This window comes from Protopterus annectens, chromosome 3.part1, assembly GCF_019279795.1.
Source record: "Protopterus annectens isolate FY-2018-M chromosome 3.part1, PAN1.0, whole genome shotgun sequence".
NCBI lineage: Eukaryota > Metazoa > Chordata > Ceratodontiformes > Protopteridae > Protopterus > Protopterus annectens.
In genome coordinates this window covers 785,071,306-785,084,428 of record NC_056732.1, presented here as the reverse complement: position 1 = coordinate 785,084,428, position 13,123 = coordinate 785,071,306, and positions in this window count along the sequence as shown.

Sequence of the window (13,123 nt, the reverse complement as noted above, 5' to 3'; positions counted from 1 at the left end):
CCCTTCCAAAGCAAAATTCTTTACTGTTAACGTACAGGTCATTTCGGCATGAAAACTTGCAAAGAAAGCACCAAGACCCATTCTTTATTAGCCAGGTTTAAACACGCAGTCACCAAATACATGGCTGCCACATATTCTCAATGACCACAAAGAAGGCAGTCAAATCCAGAAGAGGCTATGACTTCACCTACTACTTCAGAAAAGTCATAGCAAGTTCTTATTCCTGATCTATTAATGTGCAGAAAAGAAGCATGCCTTTTTGTCACTAATTGCTACAGTAGAGTAATTAAACCTGTGAAACTGGGTATTACTGTTTCTTTTACAACCATCTGAGCAGGAAAATGGGAGGGGCTAGACATGGTATTTCAGAAAAATCCTATTAGGTAATGCTCCACTCTAAAATCCTAGTTACATGCTGTGGAAGAATGTGATACTCCAGTGTTAGTATAGGCAATACTCGTGTCAATGGTGCAGAAGGTAGAATACTTGCCTTTGGTACAGAAGGCTGTGGGCTCTATTTCCATACTAGGTAGAGAAATTGTGACAATGTAGTGCAGTGTAAGGGGGTACTACATTCCTGAGTGTGTTGTCCTTTGGATGACTTGGTGAAAGCTCAGATCAATGCAAAAGATCGCATGGCATCTATTGGAAAGAGTAGGTGAAGTTCCTTATGAATACTGGATGAATTTCCCTGAGTGGTATAAATACAACTTCAGGTTTGCCCTGAAAAGAGGTAACTAACCTACTTGGACTAACCCAGTCAACAAAGGATAAATAAAAAAATAACACTTCAAAACCTTTTCAACTATATGGGTTTTCACTCATGTCACACCAATTATATTATAACCACAGACTGACAAGGTAACAGAAAAGAGTCCAAAAGCTGTTGTTTGAAGACCAGTGCTGAAAAAGGTCATATCTGAGGCTACCTGACTAAAGAAATACTCCAGCTGACAATTTTAAATTACCAGCACCTCCGGATGAGTAGTAGATTGTATTACATTTGTTAAATACACACTATTATCCTATACAACAAGCTGTAAGTACACAGTACATGAGGAAATCATGTAAACGAAGCCATGACAAAAAGAGATATTGCCTTACTTGCAGGTCAAAACATTGTCTCTTCTATTGCCGGCTAAGACTGTATTCATTTTCAGCAAGAAATTTGTCAAAAATAGCTATAATCTAGTCAGCAGAAAATATGATTGTGCCAAATATTTCTCGAAAAGGAGTGGTATAGCCTATAAACTGATTTTTTTCCCCTTAAAATCCTAATAACGTGCTGTGGAAGATGTATGTGATACTTTCAATTTTTTTTCCCAGGAGACATGATGTCTTGTCTGTAAAGACTGAAAAAATTACCAAATATTGACAAAACTGCCAGAGATTGCTGGGCAGCCATTTATGAAGTATGGTAGTATGCAGCAGCCTAAACAATCTGTACTTAAGATAAATTGAGAGTAAACATAATGTACAAGTAATCCTGTAAGACTAAATGAATATATACATAAAATATGCAAATGTGTACAAAGATATTCTTTTCAGTGGATATTATTTCATCCTTAATTTCTATAGTGATCAGAATTATGAGAATGACATGGGGAGGTTCTTCCTTAATTCAAACTTGTCTACAGACAAGAATGAAAAATGTTATCATTTAAACCTTGCTTGGAGAAATATATTTGACACTTCAGAGGTGGCCTCAACTTCTGTTATACTAACTAGGTAGTTTTCCTTGTCAAAAATTTTCTGAAACAAACCAGTTAAATTTTACTGCAAAAAGTGGTTATAATGAATTCATCAATAAACTCACTGGGGAAAATGGTGTATTTGATATAATCCCCCAGATTTACTATTCCTCCATGCAGGACTAGCTTAATCCTGCACAGAGGTGGCTGTTTAGGAACAGGACAGCAGCATGCCATGCATATTAATGAGGTGCATTGCCTGAGCTCCTCATCTTACATGGAGTGTGTAAGAGTGCAGGGGGCGTGTCTTTGAGCAGAGCTCTCAGAATATACATGCCCCCACAGTGAAGAACAGCAGAAAGGGCTAAGAAATGAGCGAGACCGCTCATAGGTGTCCGCATATCCCCACCAACAGTCCCCCTCATTTACAACAGCAAGTATACAGAAATAAAATGAACAAACCCTTTTTTTTTTTGTAAAAATCTGATTAAAGCTAAACGTAGGTGCGTTGGTGTGCCCATCACTTAGCTACGGTTAATGCAGCTTAAATGCCTGAAGAGGATAACAAGGAAAATATATGCAAATGAAGCAGGATAGCAATAATGTAGTGGGCAGAGCATTCGCCTTATGAGCAGGCTTTCACGGTTCGAGTCCTACTGCAGCACATTCCATTTTCCATGGTAAAGCACTTATGACTAATATTTATGTTGCATAACCCACTAAATAACATATAGTAATGAACTGGAGTACTGCAGTAAATGCACATGTGAGGTGTCAGTATCATAATGAATAAAAAACTAGTAAGCAGGTTTAAGCACCAATAAGCAGTAGTAAGGATATTTAAGCACTAGTAAGTGGGTTTAAGCCAGTTTGCGCAGGGGTAAGCAATTTTGAAGCTAACTCTCTGTAAGTATATGTAACTGGAGGTTAGCATTGCTTACCCTCATGCAAACCCACGCAAACCCACTTACAAATGCTCAAAAGTGCCCTAATTACTCTGTATGCAATGGCCCTTGTTCTGCCCATCAACAAAATAAAGAGCCTTGCAGCCCTTGAACCCAGGGCCCTTTATACTATTGTCACAGTAGCTAACCACCAAGCCATCACAGAAGTACAGACAACTGAGGTATCACCAAACAAGTCTTCACTATATTAAAATCAAACTAAACCTGTGAAAAGAATCAGTATACAGACATATGTGCCTCAACCCACTACATAACATAAATATGTGAACTGGAGTATAGCAGTAAGCCCAGAAGTCAGGTGTAATTATAACAGAGTGTTGAAGTCCCCAATAAAACACAAGGACCCCATACAGTGTATGTACACATGAATCATGGATACCAGGCATACATATATGGTGTAATGAATAATAAATCAATGTCAAAAAGGAAATATAATGCAAAGTCTAATGTAAGCAATGCTAAGCATTGCACAGGCCAGCTTAGGAGGTGTAAGAAATGTGTAGGCTAGCTAACACAGTATTCCCAGAGGTAAACCCCTTTAAACAATGCTAACCATAGGTAAGCAGGTTTGCTCATAGCTTAGCCTTTTCAAAACTGGCCAATCATGGAAAAATGCAGGAAATCGGCCCTGCTTAAAACCAGGAGGTGGGAATACATCTCATAACTGGTTGTAGCTTCCCCTTGCAGGCACCATGTCAGGAAGGGGAGAAGGTGTGCACTTTCAGGCACAGCTCTGGTGCATCCAGGAGTCCAGAGTCATGGCAGGACTCCTTGTCGAAGACCATGATCAGAGACTGGTGTAGGGCCAGTACTAGGGCTCCCAATATAAGGTGGAGGCCTGGGACCATCTCACCCATGACCTCACCAGTGCCACTGGCATACCCCAAACTGGTGAGCAGGCAAACATCACTATGCCGACCTGAAGTGGCATAAGCGGGCCCTCTTGGACCAATGGATCCAAGAGGCTAGAGCAGAAGGGGATGTCCCAGTTGTGTTTAAGTATCACCCCACTATGTGTGTAATAATTGCCAGCTCATGTATATCATGGATAGGTATGGCTAAATATTCCTCTTATGTCTCCCACAGCGGCAATGCAATGGGTCGTGAACCAGGAGGCCCACATCAGTTGCTTGGTGAGGTTGTGATGCGAGGCAGGTCAGTAATACTCATGGCATTTACTGTCATAGGAAATAAAACTAAAAGTATGAGTAAATTAATTGCATGTATAAAACCTGTATTGTTCAAGGCAAGTACTGCATACACCAGAGAATATGGCAGGAAAGTCTCATATAGTGTATGTAAATAAAGCGTAATACACTGACAATAAAATTCTAACTACTGGACTGCATGTGTATACTCTGGTATCATATGGTAATGTAGATTTGCAGTCACATAATAATACTGTTGTATTAAGCACTGTTACCCACCCTGTGCACCATAAATAGAATCTGTAGGAATGCCTGTATATGACTGGTGTAATCCCCAGAGGCCATTTAGTACAACTGAGAGACACATAGACAAAAAACAGGGAAAAGGCAGACAACAAAACCAAATAGCACATGCAACTGAGATGAGAACTGTTATAGTTTTAGCTTACACAGCCATGGTTCGAATCCTGGCAGTGGGAGTAGTCTGCATACAGAATCATACCCCACAACTGTACTGATATGTCCAGAATGTCCAGTAAAGTGGCTCATATCTGGTGCTTGTTAACCTGTCACCCTGTGAAATCAGTGGGATGATCCCAGACGTATAGGCAGCAAACAGGAAATACAACTGATTGACACACATCTATGAGAACAAAGCTGGCACACTAGCAATGCCCCCAAACCATATGAGAGTAAGAAACCACATATATCCCATTTAAACCTCCATGTTGTCAAGCTGTGGCCAGAGTGTGTACAGTAACAGAGTGAGATGTATGTACATATTAGTAATGTGTAATTTGGTACTGTGTGTGGCAACATTCAGGGAGTGCTAACAAGCAGTTCTCCCACAGGTCTGTCAGATACTAACACTGTGCCCAGAAATACAAGAATGTTACCCTGTACTGTTACTGTTTACACTGGTATTGTATGGCATTGTGACTGATGCAGTTGCTCTGAATAACAAGGTAGTAGTCATCACTGTTACCCACACAGTCCTAAAAAATATAACTGCCTAGGATATCTGTATAAGAGTGTTGTAATACAAGGTCAGAATGCCAAAGTACAGGAGAATTATAAGACAGAAAGCAGATAGGAGATATGCAGCAATATCTATATAGCACACACAACTCTGATGGGCAGTCTGTAAGTTGTAGAAGACACAGCCATAGTCTGAATCCTGAGAGTGGAAGTAGGCTGAATACAGAATCATACCCCACAACTGTGCAGATAAGAACAGGATGTCCAGTATATGGGCCCATATCTGCTGCCTGTCCCCCTGTCCACCTGGGAAGTCTGTGGGATGATCCTAGATGTTTAGCCAGCAAACATGGAATACAAGTGATTGTCAAACATCTATGAGAAAAAATCTGTCACTGTAGCAACTCTTGAAACTGTAAGGAGAGTAATAAGCCAAGTATGTCCTATCTACACCTTCATGTTGCCAAGTTGTGATCAGAGTGTGTATAGTAACAGAGTGAGATGTATGTGGATAATACTAATGTGTAATCCGGAACTTCGTGTGGCAACAATCAGGTAGTGCTAACAATCATTGAATAATAAAGTATCTCTGATCACCATCACCCACACTGTGTTAGATAATATAAATGTGCAGGAAAGCATGTCTATGTGTGTGTCAAGTCAATAAAGGTTGAAGAGGGCAATAGTCTAGATATGTCCCGGTACACAGGCATGTGGTCACGACATGGCCAGAGTCTGTGCAGAAAGAGTTGGATAGCTATGTGCACAACATCAACCTGGAATCTGAGAGTATGTGTAGAAACAGTTAGTTAGTGTTAACAAACATTTCTTCCACAGGTATAGCAGGTAAGAGGTGTATACTGCAGATAAAACCAGTTCATGTATAATGATGACAACAGCCATATCACTGTCCAAACTAAGGCTATAGGGTACTGTAGTAATACTTGTAAGGTGCAGATAGTACTGACTAGGAAAGTAATGTGGACTACAGGAATATACTAGTTGTTAATTGATATCTTTCTCTCCTCCCACCATATCCCCAACAATAAACTACATACCCAACCCAACTGGTATGTAATGTTTCCAATGTTCTGATTATGCAATATTGGTTAATAAATATTTATATTTGTTTCCATGCATGTGCTATATTGAATTATTCCAACACTGGTGGCATGGTGCCATCAATGTACCTGCATGCTGTTATTACCACTGTGGTCCCATATATGCATGTGTTCTGTTTGCTAAGCAACTGTTCCATATCTGGTGTCTGGGTTAATGAGAATATCTATGCATGCTGTTATACCTAACCCTGGAATATGTTGACTATAACTAACCCACATATGATGATAAAATCTAAACACTATAGCACGTTTGGGAAGGCCAGTCCCAGCGGACCCACCTATCCCATCTCAGCTGGCCGTGGCACTGGCCACCAGCATGTCTGGGGCCCAAACTGGGACCTCCTTGTCCATTGGTCTTGGACCACCTTCAGGTGGAACTGCCTCAGGAGATGGGGTTCACCCCCCCCGGGAGCAGGCACAGACAGGTACCTGTCACCCATCACCAGGTCCGGGTCGTGGTGCATAGAGAGCTCAACCAGCAGCTTGGTGATCTTCTACACCAGCTCGAGGGCTGTATGTCATAACTAGAGCATCAGTCTGGCTCTGCAACTCAGCCCCCAGCACAGCCACCATCGGGGCTGTGAAGGTGCAGTGGCGAATGCCCGTGGGTAGGGACCGCAGTCCCACTGTTTCCACTAGGGGGGCTCATGGGATTCTGATTTCCCATCACCCCTCCCCAGCAAGGTGTTTACCCCCCACATGTGTCATATACCACCCCTGTATGCTTCTTGTTTGTCTTGTCTGTTAACCTACCCAACCTACCTCCGCACATATGCCTACTACCCTTCCCTAACATCCCACTCTCACCTTAAAAAACCTAAAAAAGGCCAATCTGTTCCCAAAAAAATCACGCCCTATACATAGCTGTCCATTTCACACATGTGTCCACTGGACACATGTAATCAGCTCTAATTGGCATCACAACATATTATTGTTGTCCTCACCCCTCTCTCGGTGGTTTGAGTGTCCAAATCTACCTCCAAATTCAATGCCTATGCATATTTGTTGCTGTAGAAGAAATGAGCAGCTAACGACCTTCCCAACACCCTTCCTACACCTCCCTAGCTATTTTTCCTACTGCCTTTCCCTCTTTGTGCCCCTTTTTCATCACTTTCCTATCAACCCTTTTTTCTTTTCTTTTAAAGAAATTAGTGTGGGGGTAAGTGGGAGTAAGCACTTTTAAGCAGCAGTAAGTGAGTTTAAGCCTGTTTGTACAGAGGTAAGCAATTCCTACACAGGTTAAGCAATTTAGAAGCTAACTGAGTATAAGAAACTGTAACCAGCAGTTAGCAGTGCTTACCTCCACGCAAACCCACGCAAACACACTTACAACTGCTCAAAAATGCCTTAATCACTCTGTATCCAAAGGCCCTTGTTCTGCCCAGCAATAAAATAAATAGCATCTGCCAGGCTCAAACCCAAGACCCTGCACACCATTGTGAAAGTGATTTACCACTAAGCCATGTCAGATATACATACGCCTGATGTTTTCACAAGCATACCATCCAGCCCAGTCATTCAATAGTGCAAGGAATGTATTCCAACATGTATGTGTGTGTGTGTGTATATTGATTATTATCTAAATATATATAACATATTTATATATGTAGATATAGATATAATACAGAAAAAAATATATATATATATAAATGTAAACATATATACATATGAATGCATACATCTGTAGATATATATATGTCTACATCTATATGTCTACATATATACAACAAGTTATATATATGCAAGCAGACATATGTATCTACATAGGTATATATGGACATACATCTGTAGATAACAATGGGAGCATAACATAAACATACATGTCCGCATGCACCATTACTGGGCTTGAGAGGCCCCAAACAACATACGTCTTGTACGATTAGGTATTCCCCCCACAGTCAAACACGTCTGCCCTGCAATACACTGCCAACTGTTGCAGCCTCGATACCTAGGACCTGACATGACATGGGCAAAAGATGCTAACAGTATTCCATCCCACCTGTATGATGTCAGGCTGGTATCAGTAACATATCATGCAGTACAGTCTGGCTCTCATAGGGAATGTACAATGTGGTAGCAATCAACATCCCTAGGATACATATACACAGACACGTATATGCAGATACAGATATATATATATATATATATATATATATATATATATAGATATAGATATATAGATATAGATATATATATATAGATATATACACACACATATATATAGATATAGATATATATGTAAATACACATACACACACAGAGATATGTATAGTAAGATGCATATGTACAAGGTGCACACAATATGGAACAGCCACTATTCCTACAGGTACCAACATACCAACTGTATGAGCCACCCATACAAATGACAACCGTTGCCTGCAACATATACCCACAGAGAGATCAAAGGATATAACACCACACACAGGTTTGTATAAATGGTAAAGCTCTATTTGTGTACTATTACAGTTGTATATGCCATGTCATATAGCTGTTTAGACACAGGCATCCATATAAGCTGAGTAATGCAACTGTGAAATAGTTATACTAATACAGTAGTCTGGAAATGTTAACAAATGTTGCTGTCCAGGCCAAGGCCATGAAGTACTACTATAGTAAGGACAGACTGGGCCACAGGATACCAAACAATCAACAGTAAGTAATGCAGATGTATAGTTCAGCAGCCCCTATCTACACTCTGTAGACAATCCCTAGGTGGTAAAGACCTCAGCTGACACAATGGGATGTAACTGTTACATAACAAGGCATAACTGACACCATCACAAGCACACTGACAAACAGAACAGTCTATATGGCAGGTGGCAATAAGCCTGCATTTACCCAACGTGGATTGTATGGTAATGTACATTCATATACCTTAAGGCAGCTCACTCCTGATGATCTTCAGGATGTTGGGCTTTCAGGGTTCTGTAGCACCCATATACATATATGTATATATAGATATATGTATATATAGCTATATATGTATGCACATCCTATCTGTACAGATATGCCTAGTTATGTTGGTATATATGTAGATATCAATAACTATATGTGCATACATATCTATTCTGATATACCTACTACTGTCAATATATATGTAGATATCCATACGTATATGTGCATATGTATCTCTATCTGTATATGTGTAGACATATATTGCTCTGTATATGTATATATCTGGGTGTTTACATTTATATCTATGTACATATACATATACATCTATGTATGTTGATATGTATCTGTGTATGTCTATATAGATATCTGGATAATTATATGTACATATATCTTCACCATATTTCCTGAACATTTATTTTTATTTTATTTCAGTTTGATTACCGGGGAAGTCCACTGGGCCAAGAAGTACCCATTTTCAATGGAGGCCCAGGGAGAAAAGCTCCAAAGGCAGTACAATCAAGAATACAATGCATGAGATAAAATACAATAGAATGTCCACACAGCAAGAAGATATAGTAAGAACACTGCAAATGCAAAATTACAATAGAATGTCCAACAGCAAGAATACATAGTAAGAACACTGCAAATGCTAAATAACATTTTTTTTTTAGGTACTAACATAATTTGCAATATTCTCATCCTTACAGTCAAGTGAGAGTCAGCTAAAACCATTTAGCTAGAATTAGGGAGCAGAATGGTGCAGTAGTAGAGGGGCTTAGTGTAGAAAAACCTTGAAATTATATAGGGTGAAAGCAAGAATATTTCCATTTTGAAGATAGGTGTAAGAAGAGTTGGGTTTTGAAGTATTCTGTGTTAGGTATGGTCCTAAGTGAAGGAGGGAGAGAGTTCCATTTTCTACCTAGAGAGAAGGATAGTAGTTTCTGGCCGGCAGGATGTTTAGGTCTGTGAATGGAGATTAGATTTTGGTGTTCAGATTTTAATGATCGGTGAGGGATGTAAGGGGGAAGGATGTTGGATAATGCTGGGTATTTTTCTGGGTAGAATATTCATTTATGAGTGGTTGTTAGTTGCAGATAGTCAAGGTGGTTATGGAGTTCTAACCAGTTCAGAGATTGAAGGGTGAGGCAGTGGTGGCTTGAGGTTTTGGATTTAGTGGCAAATTTAGAGATTTTATTATAGCAAGCTTCAAGTTTAGAGGTGAGGGAGGCAGACAGATTAGTTAGAAGAGGGGCACCATAGAGTATAGAGGGAAGGAGGTAGGAGGTAGCTAAGGTTTGCCTAGAGGATTTTGAAAGAAATAGATTATTCCTGTAGAGCATACCTAATTTTTGGTGGGGGTTTTTTTTATGTTTTTTTGTATGTAGAGGCCAGATTTGAGGCGTTCGTCAATGGTTATGCCAAGGAGTTTAGCGTAGGGGACTACTTCTGCAGGGGTGTTGGTTTGGCTGAGGATGTTGAAAGTGTTTTTGTCAAAGGAAGAAGCCTTGGTAGGGAGGAAAATTAGTATTTTGATTTATTGGAGTTGAGGGAGAGATGGTTTTGGTGCGTCCAGTTTTCTGTAGTGGAAAAAGCTGTTTGTGTTTTAGAGAGAAGTTCAGAAAAGTTGGGGGCGGCACAGACCAAGGTAGAGTCATCAGCGTATTGTATGACTGTAGTGTCAGGGAGAGCAGTGTGAAGGTTGTTTATGAAGATGTTGAAAAGTATGGGACCGAGGATGGTTCCCTGAGGAACGCCGGTAGGAGTAGGTAAGAAGGAGGAGGTAGAGTCCTTCCATCTGACAGCTTGAGATCTGTCAGAGAGGTAACTGGAGAACTAGGAAAGAGTATTAGTTGAGAAATTAAGGTTGGAGAGGTGGAAGAGAAGGTGCGTATGGGAGATGATGTCAAAGGCTTTAGATAGATCTAGCAGAACAGTGGATACAAGTCCAGAATCTCGGGCTTGATTAACTGTTTCTAAGAAGGAAAGTAGGGCAGTTGTGGTGCTGTGGCCATGACAGAAACCGTATTGGGTGGGTGTAAGTAACTGATTCTGAGTTAGGTAGGGCAAAAGTTAGTAGTGGACACATTTCTCTAGAGTTTTAGATATTGGAGAGAGTAGGGCTATGGGGCAGAAATTAGAAATGGAGTTGTTTTTACCTCCTTTATGAAGCGGTAGAATTTAGGCTGAATGTCAAAGTTTGGGTATGTATGACTCTTTTAAGGATCGGTTAATCAGGATGCTACTTGGGAGAGCAATTCCTTCGGCTGCGCATTTGAGGAAGGGGGGGATGTTGTCGGGGGCATTGGAACATGGCTTTAGTTTGGATAAGAGCTTTTTTATAAATGTTGTGGAAACTGGTTTGAGTTGGAAAATAGGGTGACAGTTATTAAAAGAGTTTAGGAAGTTGGAAGGATTGTTGTCAGGGAATGTTTTGGTTAGTTTGGCTATAGAATCTGTAAAGAAAGTGTTGAAGAGAGAGCTAAGCTCCTTTTCAGTTAAACTAGGGTCAAGGCAGGGGTTATTTCTTGACCCAGGATGGAGAATAGAGTTAACAGATTTCCAGAATTGTTTTGGGTTGTTATTATTATTGGACTGAAGTTTATTGTAGTAGATTTTTTTTGTCCCAGGTGATTAGTTTTTTTTACTTGGTTGCAGAGTTGTCTATATTGGTGCAAGGCAGAAGACAGTTTACGTTTCTGATAAAGCTTCCAGGATTTGTTTCTGAGATGCATGGTATGTTTAGTCTCTTTGGTCAGCCAAGGAGCAGAATTGGCTTTGATTTGTTTGTTTCTTAGGGGGGCTAGGGAGTTAAGAGTATTTAGGAAGATGGAGTTAAAATGTTCTACGGCGTTGTCGAGGGAGAGAGAGTAAAGGATTTGCCAGTTGATTTGTTTGAAAATGTTGGAGAAAATTGTGGGGTTGAAGTTGCTGAGGTTACAAGTTTGAATGTAATGATGTTGGAATTGTGAGGGGTTAGCTGAGCGATGAATGAAGGTAGGGAGATGGTCACTAAAGGAGTCAGGGATAGTTCCCAATAGAGAGATTTTGTTTGGATGGGAGACTAAAATCCAATCTATGATGGATCCTGGGGGGTGGTTTTTATTAGGTCTGGTTGTAGAATGGATTACTTGGGAGAAGTTGAAAAGGTTGATGGCTAGGGAGGGGGAAGGGGTGTTGATTTTGTTCCAATCAATGTTGATGTCGCCTAGAATAAATGTTTCATATTTTATTTCAGATGAGGCCCAGTGGAGAATATTCTCCAGGGTAAAGATATTATCTCCTGGGGAGATGTATAAGGAAATGAAGCAGATATTTTTATGTTTATTAAGTTGGAGTAGACATGCAGTTATTTCAGTATTTTTGAATAGAGGGGTTGGCATTTGCAGGGGGATTATGGAGAGAAGGGTAGAGTAGATTAGGGCAGAGCCTCCACATTTTTTGTTTAATTGGTCACTCCTGATGATGTTGAAACCTGGAGGTAAGATTTCAGAATCAGAGACATGGGGTTTTAGCCAGGTTTCGGAGATGGCTAAGATGTCAGGTTGGTTGTGATTAATCCAAGCATGAACATGATGAATTTTGTTGTTAAGGCTCTGGGCATTGATAGTGAAGACCTTAAGGGTGCTAAGAGAGGAAGTAGGAGAAGAAGGAGGAGGAGGGAGAGGCTTATTTAAAGTGAGGGAGGAGGGGGAAGGAGGGAAGGAGTTGTTTGTACTGAGGCAGGGGCCAGGGTTAGGATGAATGTCTCCAGATAAGGCTAGGAAATTACATGAGATAACTTTATGTCTTTTAAGTTTGGAGAGTAGGAAGATGTTTGGGGTTAGTGGAAATATAAGAGAGAAGCTTTTTGTAGAGAACGAGAGTATTTTGGGATTGAAGAGGTGTAGTAGGTTTACTGGGATAAGGGAGGGGGAAATGGAGTGGAAGTGAGTGAGTAGAAGAGGTTGTGGGTGAGTGAAAGTGATGGTATGAGTAGTAGGCAGGTATGGGTGAGTTTTTAAGCAGTATGAAGTAGCATGATGGAGAGGAATAAGAAAGATGAGAAGAGAGAAGGGGAGTCTGAGGGAAAAGAGAATTTGGGAGGGCATGTTTGAATGGGTGGGGTATGGAAGGGAGAAATAAGAAAGGTAGAAGAGAACAGTTGTGGAGAGAAGGTGAAGGAGTGGAAGGGAGATATAAAGTTAGTAGAGGAGAGGGTAGGGTTAAGTGTAGTGAGAAGAGGGAGGAGTATGAGTGGGTGGGGAAATATGAGGGGGTTAAGATTGTTTAATTGATGTAGGAATTGACGGATTAGGAAAAGACTCTGGTTGAAACAAATGGAGGGA